General features: G+C 39.2%; 1 protein-coding gene and 1 long non-coding RNA gene across 3 annotated transcripts in view; one reads left to right on the top strand and one right to left on the bottom strand.

Moving 5' to 3' along the window:
* LOC131682938 (transcription factor HNF-4 homolog) overlaps positions 1–13600 on the top strand; it is a 442320-nt gene that overhangs the window by 416147 nt on the left and 12573 nt on the right. The window lies entirely within an intron of this gene.
* LOC131682944 (uncharacterized) lies at positions 4856–11529 on the bottom strand. Its single transcript, XR_009304278.1, has 3 exons — positions 10670–11529; positions 5736–5819; positions 4856–5675 (listed from the first exon to the last, which is right to left on the bottom strand). It is a non-coding gene; the product is annotated as an uncharacterized LOC131682944 (long non-coding RNA).

Here is a 13600-nt window from a genome sequence, read left to right as displayed (position 1 = left end):
GCGTTGCCTTCAGTTTTACAGATATAAATGTATGATGCGAGAATTCGGTCATCTTACCTATTATCGTATGTGAGGACTTCCACGAAGATCCGTCCGAAAATCTACAAAATCGTGACGACTATTTTATATTCCGATGAAACTTTACAAGTTTCACAGGCATGGAAGTCTAAACATTTTCAACAAGCAATAAGATTATTTTGACTCAAGCGCAAATTTTTAAAAGGGCGTAGATGTTTCTACGTGCATTAATTTCAAATTTTTTTGTTCAGTTACTCTATTTTATACAGCAAAACGAGTTACAGGGAATGAATACTCCTTCACGAAAAAAATCACACCGAAAAAAAATTGTGTCATTTTTCACAAAACCAGAAAATTATATTAAAAATTTAAAATGCAAAAAAACCCATTTTTTAATTTTTTTATGTTTTGTCAACAAAAACCTAAAGAGAAAAGAAACATTTTGAATGTGATTGCATAAAGGAGAACTTTTTAGTGAAAACTTTATACATGTTTTCAAATTTCATACTAATTGCCTGTAGAAAAAAAAACTGTAATTTTATTACAGAATAATAATTTTTGTCATGAGCATTTTAATTTAATTTTTTTTCCTATTTAAAAAAAATATTTTGGCGGCAAATAGTATGAATTATAAAAATATGTCGAAAGTTTTAGTTAGGAAAACTTTGTTTATTAAAAGCTTCTCCATGATCCAAACACACTGAAATTTTTTTGTTTACGTCTTTAAAACGACAAACATTAGAATGTTGATATTCTAAAAAGGCATAATTACACAAATTTATTGTTTTTGTTGGAGCAAAATTCCAAATATCTCGAAAACTATTCCATTTTGGAAGATTTTTGTTAAATGAATTTTGATTTAAAATGATACTTAGAATTATAATCTGTAATAAAATCACAATTTCGTACGTCAATTAGGACGAAATTTTAATACATGTATAAAGTTATTGTTTGAAAAACTTTTTATCGATAAGTTCTCCTTCATGTAATTACATTCAAAATGTTTATTTTCTCTTTTGGTTTTTGTAGACAAAATTTAAAAAATAGAAAAAATGTTTTTTTTGGAATTTAAATTTTTAATATAAATTTTCGGTTTTGTGAAAAATGACACAACATTTATTTTAGTGCATATTTTTTTCTTATAGAAGTATTCATTCCCTGTAACTCGTTCTCAAATAGTTTTGTTGTATAAAATAGGGTAATCGACCAAAAATTTGGAAGTTATTGCACGTAGAAACGTCTACGCCCTTTTGAAAAATTACTCTTGCATCCAAATATTGGAATTGCCAGAAAATGTATGGAGATTCATAAACCGAACACAGCTGTAAAGATGCGTTCGAATCGATTTTGATGTCGGCCGGTCTCTCATGGAATCCCCCAGGAAGAACCTCTTGAAATTTCAGAAATCGAATTCGTATTTTTGATGCCAAACATCTTTGAAATGTATGAAACGTCGAGATTTTATGTTATCTAAAAAAAATTGTTTGATGAAAATCGATTTTTTGGGACTTTGCCGATTTCGCACCTTTTGTCTTTCTCTTAAAAAGAAAAGCTATGCAATCAATGCAAAAATCAATTTTTTAAACAAGGCCCGGAGGGCTGAGTGTCATTTACCATTCGATTCAGTTCGTCGAGATCGGAAAATGTCTGTATGCAGATATATGTGAGTGTGTCATTTGAAGATGGCTGAACCGATTTTCACAAACTTAATTTAATCTTAAAGGTATAACACTCCCATAAGTTGCTATTGAATTTTGAGTTGGTCCGACTTCCGGAGTTCGGAGTTACGGGTTGAAGATTGCGGTCACATAGCAAATTCCCATATAAACTGGTACAACTATGATGTAAAACATATTAAAGTGGGTTGCGGGTCTGAATCACTATTGATTAATCAAGACAGCTTTGACCACATTGACCTCTGGTGGAACTCGCCAAGTTCTTAACCCAAGTAACAATTGAAGTTTTATAGCACGCTGCAAGTGCATTCTATATTTTATCAGTGCCTATAAAACTATCACAAAACTACATTTGTTACTAAGGTAAGCTAATATCACACCTATTTCCCAGCAAATTTTCTACCGATTTTTGCAAATTTATTTTCAAATGAAAGATACAGTAACACCTTTGACAGCAGCTGAGTTTCATTCGGTTGTGACTCTTGGTTCCGAAATTACAGGTTGATTAATAAGGTTACACTGGAATTTCCCATATAAATCGTTACAGTGGAATAAATGGTGATGTTCGCTAATATTCCAAGCTCGGATTTTTTACTGATCTTCAATCAGTTCAATCCTTATTTTGCATTGTGTCGGTTGCATATAATGTGAACATGATCAGTAGTAGTCTTCATGGGCAATCTAAGAATGCAGTGATATCCGAGCTGTGAACGGATATTATTGTTTGTGGATGTTTGTCAAATCTCATTGTTCTACCGAGACGTTTTTACCGCGCGGAACATATCTATTTTTCTCAATGCCATTGTGACATGCTGCACCCGGTCTGGAAATGTTACAGATCGTGACTTAGACAATGTATTTGCCGGAATATCTCCGCTTGACACGTTAGCACTTGTGGAGGAATAACGAAACCGATCGGAATTCTGAATGGATTTCATATGGATTCCAGTTCCAATGCAACAACCGATTCTGACTCCGTTTCGGAATCGGTTGTTGCATTTGAACTGAAACCCATGTTGACTCCATTCAGGACTTCGAATCAAATTTCGAGTGGTTTGATCAGGGAATGGTTTCTGATCCACACGTCCCTAAATTATGGGAACCGATAAATCGCCCGCAACATATTCAAAATAAATCAGAGATCCTCAAAAAGCCCATCAATAAAATATGGCAGTTTAAGGATTCATTCGACTTGTATAGATTCACTAATGAATGTTCTACCGTGATACACCACTTCATTTGCAGTGATGCCGAGAAAACTATTCGGAAAATGCAAAACAGTGCTGCCGAAACTTATATTTGATGTCCCACTATTCTTGCATTGGTGAAAAAAAATACTCAACATTCTGCAATTTAAAAAAAAATTATGAACAAAGTCAGGAAAAATTTTAAAAACCTTTTTACATTTCTTATAAAAGAAATGTATAGAATTCGCTCAAACTTTCAAGATCTTTTCCGAGGCCCGGAGGGCCGAGTCTTATATACCAATCGACTCAGCTCGACGATTTGGGACAATGTCTGTGTGTGTGTCTGTGTGTGTGTATGGAACGGACAAATTCTCATTCGTGTTTCTCAGCAATGGCTGAACCGATCTTATCCAAACCAATTTTAAATGAAAGAACTAAAAAACAGTATGAGCGCTATTAATTTGTTTTTGATTCTGATGTTTAGTTTCCAAGATATGAATGCTTGAATGCGCAAAAATGGCGTTTTTTGCAGTTTTTTAAATTATCTGCCGAAATTGACAATATAGTTAACAGTTTATATGTTTTAGACAGCTTTAACGAATACCTTTCGTACAAGCTATAGATTGTTGAAATCGGACTATTATCAAAAGAGATATTTAACATTAAATGCGGACGAAAGATTTTTATCATTTCCCATAGCCAGAAATATGACCAAAAACATGTAATCTATTATTAACGCCAAAACGGCTTATTTTAGGTCAATAGTATCTTCGGAGAATTTAATGGAGGCAATATGCCCTTTCTTTTGGTATTGTGCTTTTGCTGAATAATCCCCCTATGAGTGAGATATTTTCACAAATTTTCTTGGAAGTGATTATATGGAAATGATGCCTTCAGCAAATTTGTAGCTCTTATTTTTGCGAATAACTTTACTGAAGACTTCAAATATCTATTTTGAATACTTTAAAAGTTATGGCTTGTTGTTTGTTGATTACTCTTTGTCGCCTATTTATTGTTCAATATAGTAATAATCCATTGAAATAAGCCAAACTTTATTTCGATAAAACGAATTTTGTATTTCATTTTACTATCTACAACCGCTAGAAATAATCACCGAACACTTCCAAGTTGTCTGGAAGGAACTTGATAACTTATCAGTACAAAAACATTCATTTGTGCGAACCTTCTGACTGCAATTTTTCTAACTTATAACCATCGGATCGATCTGAAACATATCGGAAAATGAAAGCGAAATAAATAACTCCAAGCAACGGCGTAGCCAAGAGAAGGTTTTGGGGTTTAACACCATACCCCCTCCCCACAACCCCCAAAAAATTGGATTGAAGTTGAAAATTTATTGATGCAGACTGATTTAATTCAATATTACAATAACAATTATCTGATCCGTAGATTGATAACCTGTTGTTGTAAACATCATGAGGACTTTTGATAAATTGTCGGAATGGGGTCCTGATATGTAACTGATCTCTTGGTCTTGATTTCACAGTTGTCTAATAGCATCAATACCAAATTCCTGCCTGAAAACATTCCAATAGAAAATTCCAGAGTTCTGTAATCAATCATAATCCTCAGATTTATTTTTAAATTGATCTCGATTTTGTAGAGATGTACTGTAATAAGGGTCTTTATTTAATAATATATAGCGATTCTGCTGGGAAGAATCGATGAAACTTTCAATTTCATTCATCCTTGTGTTCGGACACCCGACTCACTCTGGGATGAACTCGATGAGGAGGTGATCAGCAGGCGATGATGATCCGATCCCTAACGCTCACGAATCCTATCCCATCCCACTGCTAGTCCCAAATACGGTTTCGTAAACCCTATCCTACCAACAGCGCTAATAGTAGTGCATGGTTCTCCATCGAGCTTTTCGCCCCACCATGCGATAGTGTCAACCACTGTCATTTGACGTACAATGGGATCCGATCGACAATAGCGGCCTGGAAGAAGCCGCTGCAAAGGATTTCTTTAGGTTCTTCATGAGTGAGCTGTGAGCGAGTCAACACCGGTTTATGTGCCTGGAAACTAAGTCCGTTTTTTTATTGAGTTTAGCTTTCCGCGTGTGCTACAAGTGTGTTCGATAAAACCAGAGGGTTTACCGGAATCCGCCCGTTGACCGCAGCAGTCGAGCCAGCCACTGGGAAGTGAACGTGGGCAGAAGCCGTGGATAACCTCCAAGGAGTCGGCGGTGAACCACGAGTCAAAGGTAGCATCCATCACGACGAGTCCTGTGCCGACGAGAGTGGTCGGAGGAGGTGAGTCTGATACCGGCTGCAATCCGAATCAGCGTCTTCTCCACGAGTGAGAAGAGCAATTGGATGTACCGCACTAAGTGTTTATTGAGTGAATGTAGATTCACCGGCTTCTCTCCCTCCATTTTGTTGCAGACCTGCCCTAACCTCATTGCTCTACCGACACCACCAGCTGCAGTCAATGGGAGAGGAGCCCACGTGAGTCCTCGTACTTAAGGTAATTGTCCCTTTAAATACCGCCACATCCACTAAGGGTGCTCAGACCGAAGAATCTAGTTACAGTGGCGCCCAACCGGTGGGATTCCTTTGATACCTCCGCCACAATTTATTTTCGCGGATTTCAGCAGCTCGTCGTGTCCACAGTGCTATGAGGTTGGAGCGGGTTCTTGCTGGAAGTTCGGCGGAAAGGAAAGTTGTTCGACAGTAGATATAAAGGCCCTTTACAGAAAAGTAGATTTGCTGGTCCGTCGACACCCGGGAAATGTGCTGGGTCAATAGTACAGTTCAATCAGCGGGTTCTAAAAATCGAAAAAACCAAATTAATTTAAAATAAACTTTATAATATAAGGAAGATATACCTTTGTACACTTATTTAGACTTTATAACTCCTTTTAATTCTGCATCCTCGAAATCGTAATAGACCATATCACGTGTTTCTAAATCTGCAAAACAAAAAAAAAATGGACCCGTTAAAATTACTAGAGGATGAACTAGAGTATGAATGCGACATCCGTAAAATAGTTCAACCTACTGGAAGAACTCGCGCTCTTCGTGAACTTTTAAAACAAGAAAATGCATGCACTCGAGATATCCCAAACACGTCAAAACGCGACCCTTCTTTTGAAATTGAAATTTGTTGTCAAAAACTATCGGCAATAGAAAGCTCCTTGCAAAAACCATTCTTACACTCGAATCTCAGTGAACTTATGACCATCGATTCCCGTCTAATTCACATTCTCAATCACCTTGAACGAGTTCACAAAGTGAGTGAAAATCAAATGGTGGAGAGAAACGTTTTAATGCAAAAATGCAATGTACTTGACGACCTTGTTACACAGTTCAGGGCTAAATTACAGGCTAGGCAAGATGGCGATAGTATCCTCACAGACATAACAGCTGAACAAGGGGCGGCTGGCAGCACAGAAGAACAGGTAGGACACCGCACAGGTACGATTCCAAAGAATAATCTTCTGGAACAAACATTGAAGAGAAGCAACGAGACATCAACAACAATCCAACGCTTTGTAGAACAGCAACAACATTTCAATGCTCAAATGATGCAAATGCAGTAACAAATGTTGGCGTTAATGTCGAGTTTTCCACAAACCCTACCTTCTCCACCACCTCCAATACCACGTCACCAAATCCAACTTCAACAACCAAACAGACCGGACGTACCTCGAAGAATCTCGCCAGTATCCAAGTGGGATTTAGAGAAGTTCTCTGGAGAAAGGTGTTACCCTAGTGTCAACGAGTTTATTGCCAAAGTTGAAATGTACGCAGAAAGCGACCAGCTCTCTGAAGCAGAATTGGCGCTATCGGCTGTTCACCTCTTTGAAGGTACTGCTTTGCACTGGTATAGCGGACTTCACAGGCAGCTTTCACCGACTTATCCTTCACGAAGATGGACTGAAATAAAAAAGCAATTAAAAAAGATTTTTTGGCGGCAGACTACGGCTTTCGATTGAGATCACAAATTGAAAATTGCCTGCAAGGACCAGACGAGCCGTTCAGCGTCTATATTGCATCAATGCAATTTCTCTTCGCGCAACGAGCAACATCATACCAGGAAACAGAAAAACTTCATCTTATAAGATGGAATAAGAGGCCTTCCTAGTTGTCACAATTGACATTTGAGACAATAGAGTCGATTGAAGATTTGAAGGACAAGTTCCGAGAAATCGATATTACGGAAGCACTTGTGAAAAGACACAACAAGATGTTCCCTATTCCATTCGCAGAACCTTCGTTCCAGTACCGCAACAAAACACCGTACGTCAAGAAGCGGCTAGAAGAAATTGAAGCGTGTGAACCACTCGAGCCATCTACAGACGAAGAGGAAAACGTAGAAGCAGTAGCAACCTCGTCCAAACCTCCTGTCGTAGAAACCGAAAAAGAACGAAGAAGGATCGTCCCAAAGAAACGGGAATGTTTCAACTGCGGAGATGATAATCATTTTTTTTATGAATTGCCCAGAGAAACGAACAAAAGAGTTCTGTACAAGATGTGGTTGCCCTGACGTAAAAACCACGGAATACCGCAAATGTCGTACACCCTTGGGAAACTGAATCCAGGATTCGCGGTGAAGAGTCAACCCGAATCCGAGAGCAAAAGTTATCCGACTCTACAGAATAATTTACCTGACCAATCCTGTTTTGCCTAGAAGTATGGTCCAAAATTCCCCAAACTCAGTTTCATAACTACTACGACCAAATCATAACGGAGGTCGTCCACCTAAAAAATGATCCACGATTCTTTACAGAAGTTGCTATTGACGGTAAGAAAGCATGCGGACTGATTGATTCAGGAGCAACTTGTACACTATTAGGAAAAGATTACCAACAAATACTCAACCCATCAGCAAGAATCATTTCTCTCAACAAAAATATCCGCACGGCAGATAATACCTCACAATAAATAATGGGTTATTCACTGCAGCCGGTAACATACAAAAATGAAACCCACATCTTGCCCATCCTAGTAGTACCTACAATTCCAAAACTGCTAATATTAGGGGTTGACTTTGTAAAGCGATTGATTTAATGCCCGAATTGAACGTATGTAACATCGAAATTTGTTTTGTTTTATTTGTTTTATTACCATAGACCATAAAGTCAATTCAACAGAACACGAACTAAATGAATCCCAGAAAAAGGAACTTTTCGAAACGATCAAACTATTCAAAATAGCAGATGACAACAAACTGGAACAAACGAATGTAGACCACCATTCCATAGATACAGGCGACGCAAAACCGATTAAACAACGACATCATCCTATCTCTCCATACATACAGAAGAAAGTAGACGCGGAACTGGACAGAATGATTAAATTGAATGTGGTCGAACCTTGTCACTCACCATGGAACTCTCCGGTAGTGGCCGTAAAGAAGGACGAAGAAAGAGTACGACTTTGTTTAGACAGTCGGAAGCTAAACAGTGTAACGATTCCAGATGCCTATCCCCTTAATCACATCGGGCGTATTCTTGGTAGGTTTACATCGACGAAGTTTCTAAGCACGATAGATCTTCGCGACGCATTCTGGCAAATCAATTTGAATCCGTCCTCCCGCCCGAAAACTGCTCAATTGCTGGAAGAGGTCAATTCCAATTTCGCGTTATGCCATTTGGGCTCAACAACAGCGCCCAAACATTGGTTAGAACAATGGATCAGATTCTTGGACCTGACCTAGAACCATAAGTTTTTGTCTATTTGGACGACATTGTCGTCGCTACAGACACTTTTGAGCGGCATATACAACTTCTAAAAGAGGTCGCTAAACGTCTACGCAAAGTAAACTTCTCAATAAGCCTTCAAAAATCTATGTTCTGTAAGCAGTCGATCCAGTTCCTCGGTTATATAGTCAGCGACAAAGGCCTTTCAGTAGATCCCGAAAAAACCAAGTGCGTTCGCGAATACCGTGTCCCGAAGTCTCACACTGAAATCCGTAGATTCATTGGTATGGTTTCTTGGTATTCTAGATTCATCAAAAAAATTTCAGGATTTACGGCTTCCAATAATGATATCCTGAAGCTGAAAAAGTTCCACTGGATGCCAGAAGCTAACATAGCTTTCGAACATTTGAAGAAGATGCTAGTTACTCCACCAATCCTAGGAATTCCGGATTACACCAAACAATTCAGTATTCATTGTGATGCATCTGATCGAGCAATCGGCAGCGTGCTAATTCAAGGCGATGGGGACAACATGGTAACTATTGCCTATCACAGTAAAAAGTTATCAACTACCGAACGTAAATATTCATCCACCGAGAGGGAATGTTTGGCAGTGATGCTTTCAATCGAAAAATTCCGCCCATATATTGAGGGTAGCCGATTTAAAGTTATAACCAATCATGCTTCCTTACTATGGCTGTTAAATTTCAAACATTCCAATGGCAAATTAGCTCGATGGGCGATGCGGTTATCCGAACACAACTTTGAGTTGCAACATCGTAAGGGTAAACTGCATGTAGTACCAGATGCCCTGTCACGGGCTGTGGTGGAGACTCTGCAAACATGTCCTATGGACACCACCGAACCTTGGTTTAGGGGAATGACTAGAAAGATACGGGATGACCCGTCACTGTACCCAAAGTTCAAAATTTTTGACGGGAAACTTCTCAAACTCTACAAGGTCAAGGATGACTTGCACAATTCTACCGAGCAGTGGAGAATAGTTGTTCCTCAGGAACATATCGAGGGTGTATTAAGGGAACACCACGATCTCCCTATCTCAGGTCACCTCGGGGTTCCGAAGACAACTGCAAGAATAAAGACTTTTTACTATTGGCAGCGCATGGATGATGATATCAAACGTTACGTTTCAAACTGCGAAGTGTGCAAAACTTGTAAAGACCTCAATCGCAATACTGTCTCTCCAATGGTGAATCAAACACTGGTTACCAGGAAATAGGAAACAATCGCAGTAGATTTTAGTGGACCATACCCTCGAACTCGATCCGGGAACACGGCCATCTTCGTGGTGGTTGACACGCTGACGAAATTCTGTCTGATCTTCCCGATGCGACAAGCGGAAGCATCACGAATGGTGAAAATCCTGAAAGATGAAATCTTCCTTGTCTATGGCACTCCACGGCGTATAGTGTCCGATAACGGGACCCAGTTCCTCAGCCACGAGTATAAAAAATTGCTCGATGAATACGGGGTCGAGCCATTTAGTACACCGAAATATCACGCGCAAGCTAATATGGCCGAGCGATATAACCGCATCATCGGACAGAGTATTAGAGCATATCTAGGTGCAGATCATACACGGTGGGACGAGTTCCTGCCAGAGATAGGCTGCGCCATCCGATCAGCTAAAAATGACTCCACAAAGTACAGTCCTTATTTCCTGAATTTTGGAACCGAAATGATTTCAAACGGGAAGCAGTTTTGCATCCGAGACACCATTGAGGATGCGAATAGGGGACCTGATATCATCCTCCGAAATCCTGAAAATAAAATCATAGATAATATCAGAAAAATGCCAAAAATCCTTGATATTGTAAGGAATAATTTAAAGAAAGCCTTCGAACATCAAGCGAAATATTACAATCTTCGATCATCAAACCAAATCTCCGATTTTACACCAGGAGAATCAGTTTTTACAAAAAATTTCGTGCTTTCAGATAAAGCGAAAAAAATTAACGCGAAATTTGCGAAAAGAAAAATTAAAGCAATCGTCGGTCGCAAGGAAGGGCAAAACAATTATATCCTGAAGGACATGAAAGGGAGAGAGCTAGGTTTGGTCAACGCCAAGTACATCTCCCGATGAATAATTGACCCACCATGATAAAAACAGCTATGGCTTTCCACAGTGAAAGTACTAAGAGTGAGTAGCCGTCGCAGACTCCTGTACCAGATAAGCAAATCCTCCGCTCGGTTGTCCAATAACATGCTAAACTACAGCCACCAACGAAAGAGCGTCGAGCGACATCGAAGGACAGCTATGGTCCCAGATCGGATGACTGGACACTAAGAGGAAGTCTTGGCGACAGCTTCCTAAAACTAAAACTGTAGACGTCTGCCAACCTGTAGAATAAGAAAAAAAAGATCCGAAAAAAAAGAATTTAGTAGAGGTACATGTAAACAGAAACAGTGCTTAAAATTATTTGCAGTAATGAATCGGGATAAGACCTCGAAGCTAGCTGCAATAGTTCCAGTAATTCGAGATGAACTCAGTTTTCTACAGGAATGGTTGAGATTCAGCTCCGATTCGTGAAATCTTTCGTTCTGATCGATGTGCATTCCCAAAACAAAGCCCTTCTCATGACTTTACACTATTCACTTACACCAAACGAGAACATAACCACACACGCCAAACACAATATAAAAATGAATCAATTTCGCTTGGAGAATGAGAAGGGTCGCTAATGTGTCGAAAATCGCGAGGCGATACGCCAAGTATTTCTCAAGGACATTGAATTAATGACCCACAGAATCTGTAATTTTCACATTCCAACGGCTACTACGCGAAAATGGAAACTCAGGCATCGGATCTAGATGCACTGAGGGTCTCACTAACATCATTCGGATGCCTAGTGTGACTATGGCGCTAGTTAATTAAACTTTCAGTTCGAGGCGCCTATCTCGCAATCATGAGAGGTGATTAACCCACACCATTGAGTAGCGCTAGCCAATACAATAGATAAGAAAAAACAACTTACTCCACTGTCCGTAATATTATCACCATAGTAGAACCGACTTTTTACCTGTAGTTGAGGAGAATATTCGCTACATAGCGAGACACGTCTTTTCTGCACGACGACGAGTAAAAAGAACAGACAGAACGCGATTGATTTCGAACGCACTTCCACTAATAGGAAGCTGCCTAGGGACACGCCACTAAAGAGGAACGCTCATAAAACGGATTAAAGCTCGCGCGTATATAGATTGCGTTCCGTTAGGGTACGAACACCGATTGTCGGCAGTATATAATATAAATAAAGTTTTGCGATATAATTAAATTGAAATTTGTATATATATAAAAAAAGAAAAATATATAGATTTTTATATACGTATATATATATATATATATATATATATATATATATATATATATATATATATATATATATATATATATATATATATATATATATATATATATATATATATATATATATATATATATATATATATATATATATATATATATATATATATATATATATATATATATATATATATATATATATATATATATATATATATATATATATATATATATATATATATATATATATATATATATATAAACACTTAGATTAAATTATATAAAATGATAAATAACTATATAATACGGCGATACGCAAAAAAAATTAGCAAAAAAATTGAATTGAATTTTTGAAAAAAATGAAGTAGACAGTAACCAATAGCAACAAGATTGAAGTAGACAGTAACCAAGATCAACAAGCAACAACCTACTATTGAACTGTATTTTTGATACCGCATTTCACATGCAACTTTCAGTTAACTAGCATATCCTGCAAATGAAACAGCTTTGCCTAACAGAAAATTTCAAAGGACATCTAAGAAGTCGTTTCAAATTTTCTTTCCCCCGGCCGTCGGCATCTGTAGGGATTCTGCTGGGAAGAATCGATGAAACTTCCAATTTCATTCATCCTTGTGTTCGGACACCCGACTCACTCTGGGATGAACTCGATGAGGAGGTGATCAGCAGGCGATGATGATCCGATCCCTAACGCTCACGAATCCTATCCCATCCCACTGCTAGTCCCAAATACGGTTTCGTAAACCCTATCCTCCGAACAGCGCTAATAGTAGTTCATGGCTCTCCATCGAGCTTTTCGCCCCACCATGCGATAGTGTCAACCACTGTCATTTGACGTACAATGGGATCCGATCGACAATAGCGGCTTGAAAGAAGCCGCTGCAAAGTATTTCTTTAGGTTCTTCATGAGTGAGCTGTGAGCGAGTCAACACCGGTTTATGTGCCTGGAAACTAAGTCCGTTTTTTTATTGAGTTTAGCTTTCCGCGTGTGCTACAAGTGTGTTCGATAAAACCAGAGGGTTTACCGGAATCCGCCCGTTGACCGCAGCAGTCGAGCCAGCCACTCGGAAGTAAACGTGGGCAGAAGTCGTGGATAACCTCCAAGGAGTCGGCGGTGAACCACGGGTCAAAGGCAGCATCCATCACGACGAGTCCTGTGCCGACGAGAGTGGTCGGAGGAGGTGAGTCTGATACCGGCTGCAATCCGAATCAGCGTCTTCTCCACGAGTGAGAAGAGCAATTGGATGTACCGCACTAAGTGTTTATTGAGTGAATGTAGATTCATCGGCTTCTCTCCCTCCATTTTGTTGCAGACCTGCCCTAACCTCATTGCTCTACCGACACCACCAGCTGCAGTCAACGGGAGAGGAGCCCACGTGAGTCCTCGTACTTAAGGTAATTGTCCCTTTAAATACCGCCACACCCACTAAGGGTAGATCCGCTAGCGAATGACGGATCTCAATAGTAGCATGTCTGTAATAATATACGTACATGGAACTATTGAGAACCAGAGCTACAGGTCCAAAGCCCTGGTAAAGGAGGATGGTTGTGATGATCTGGGCCGCGGTCACCACGTAAAGTAAGATAGGTCATAACCCCAATTCCAAGGCGTGAAGCGACCCGTGCCGAGGGATGAGTGATCGAGGGGGTGAAAAAGATGCTCGATCGTTAACGGAACCTGTGGGGTATCTGGGCAACCCCCACA

Source organism: Topomyia yanbarensis, chromosome 2 (genome assembly GCF_030247195.1).
Source record: "Topomyia yanbarensis strain Yona2022 chromosome 2, ASM3024719v1, whole genome shotgun sequence".
NCBI lineage: Eukaryota > Metazoa > Arthropoda > Insecta > Diptera > Culicidae > Topomyia > Topomyia yanbarensis.
Note: the sequence above shows the minus strand (reverse complement) of the source record. Positions and strands in the feature narration are given on the sequence as shown.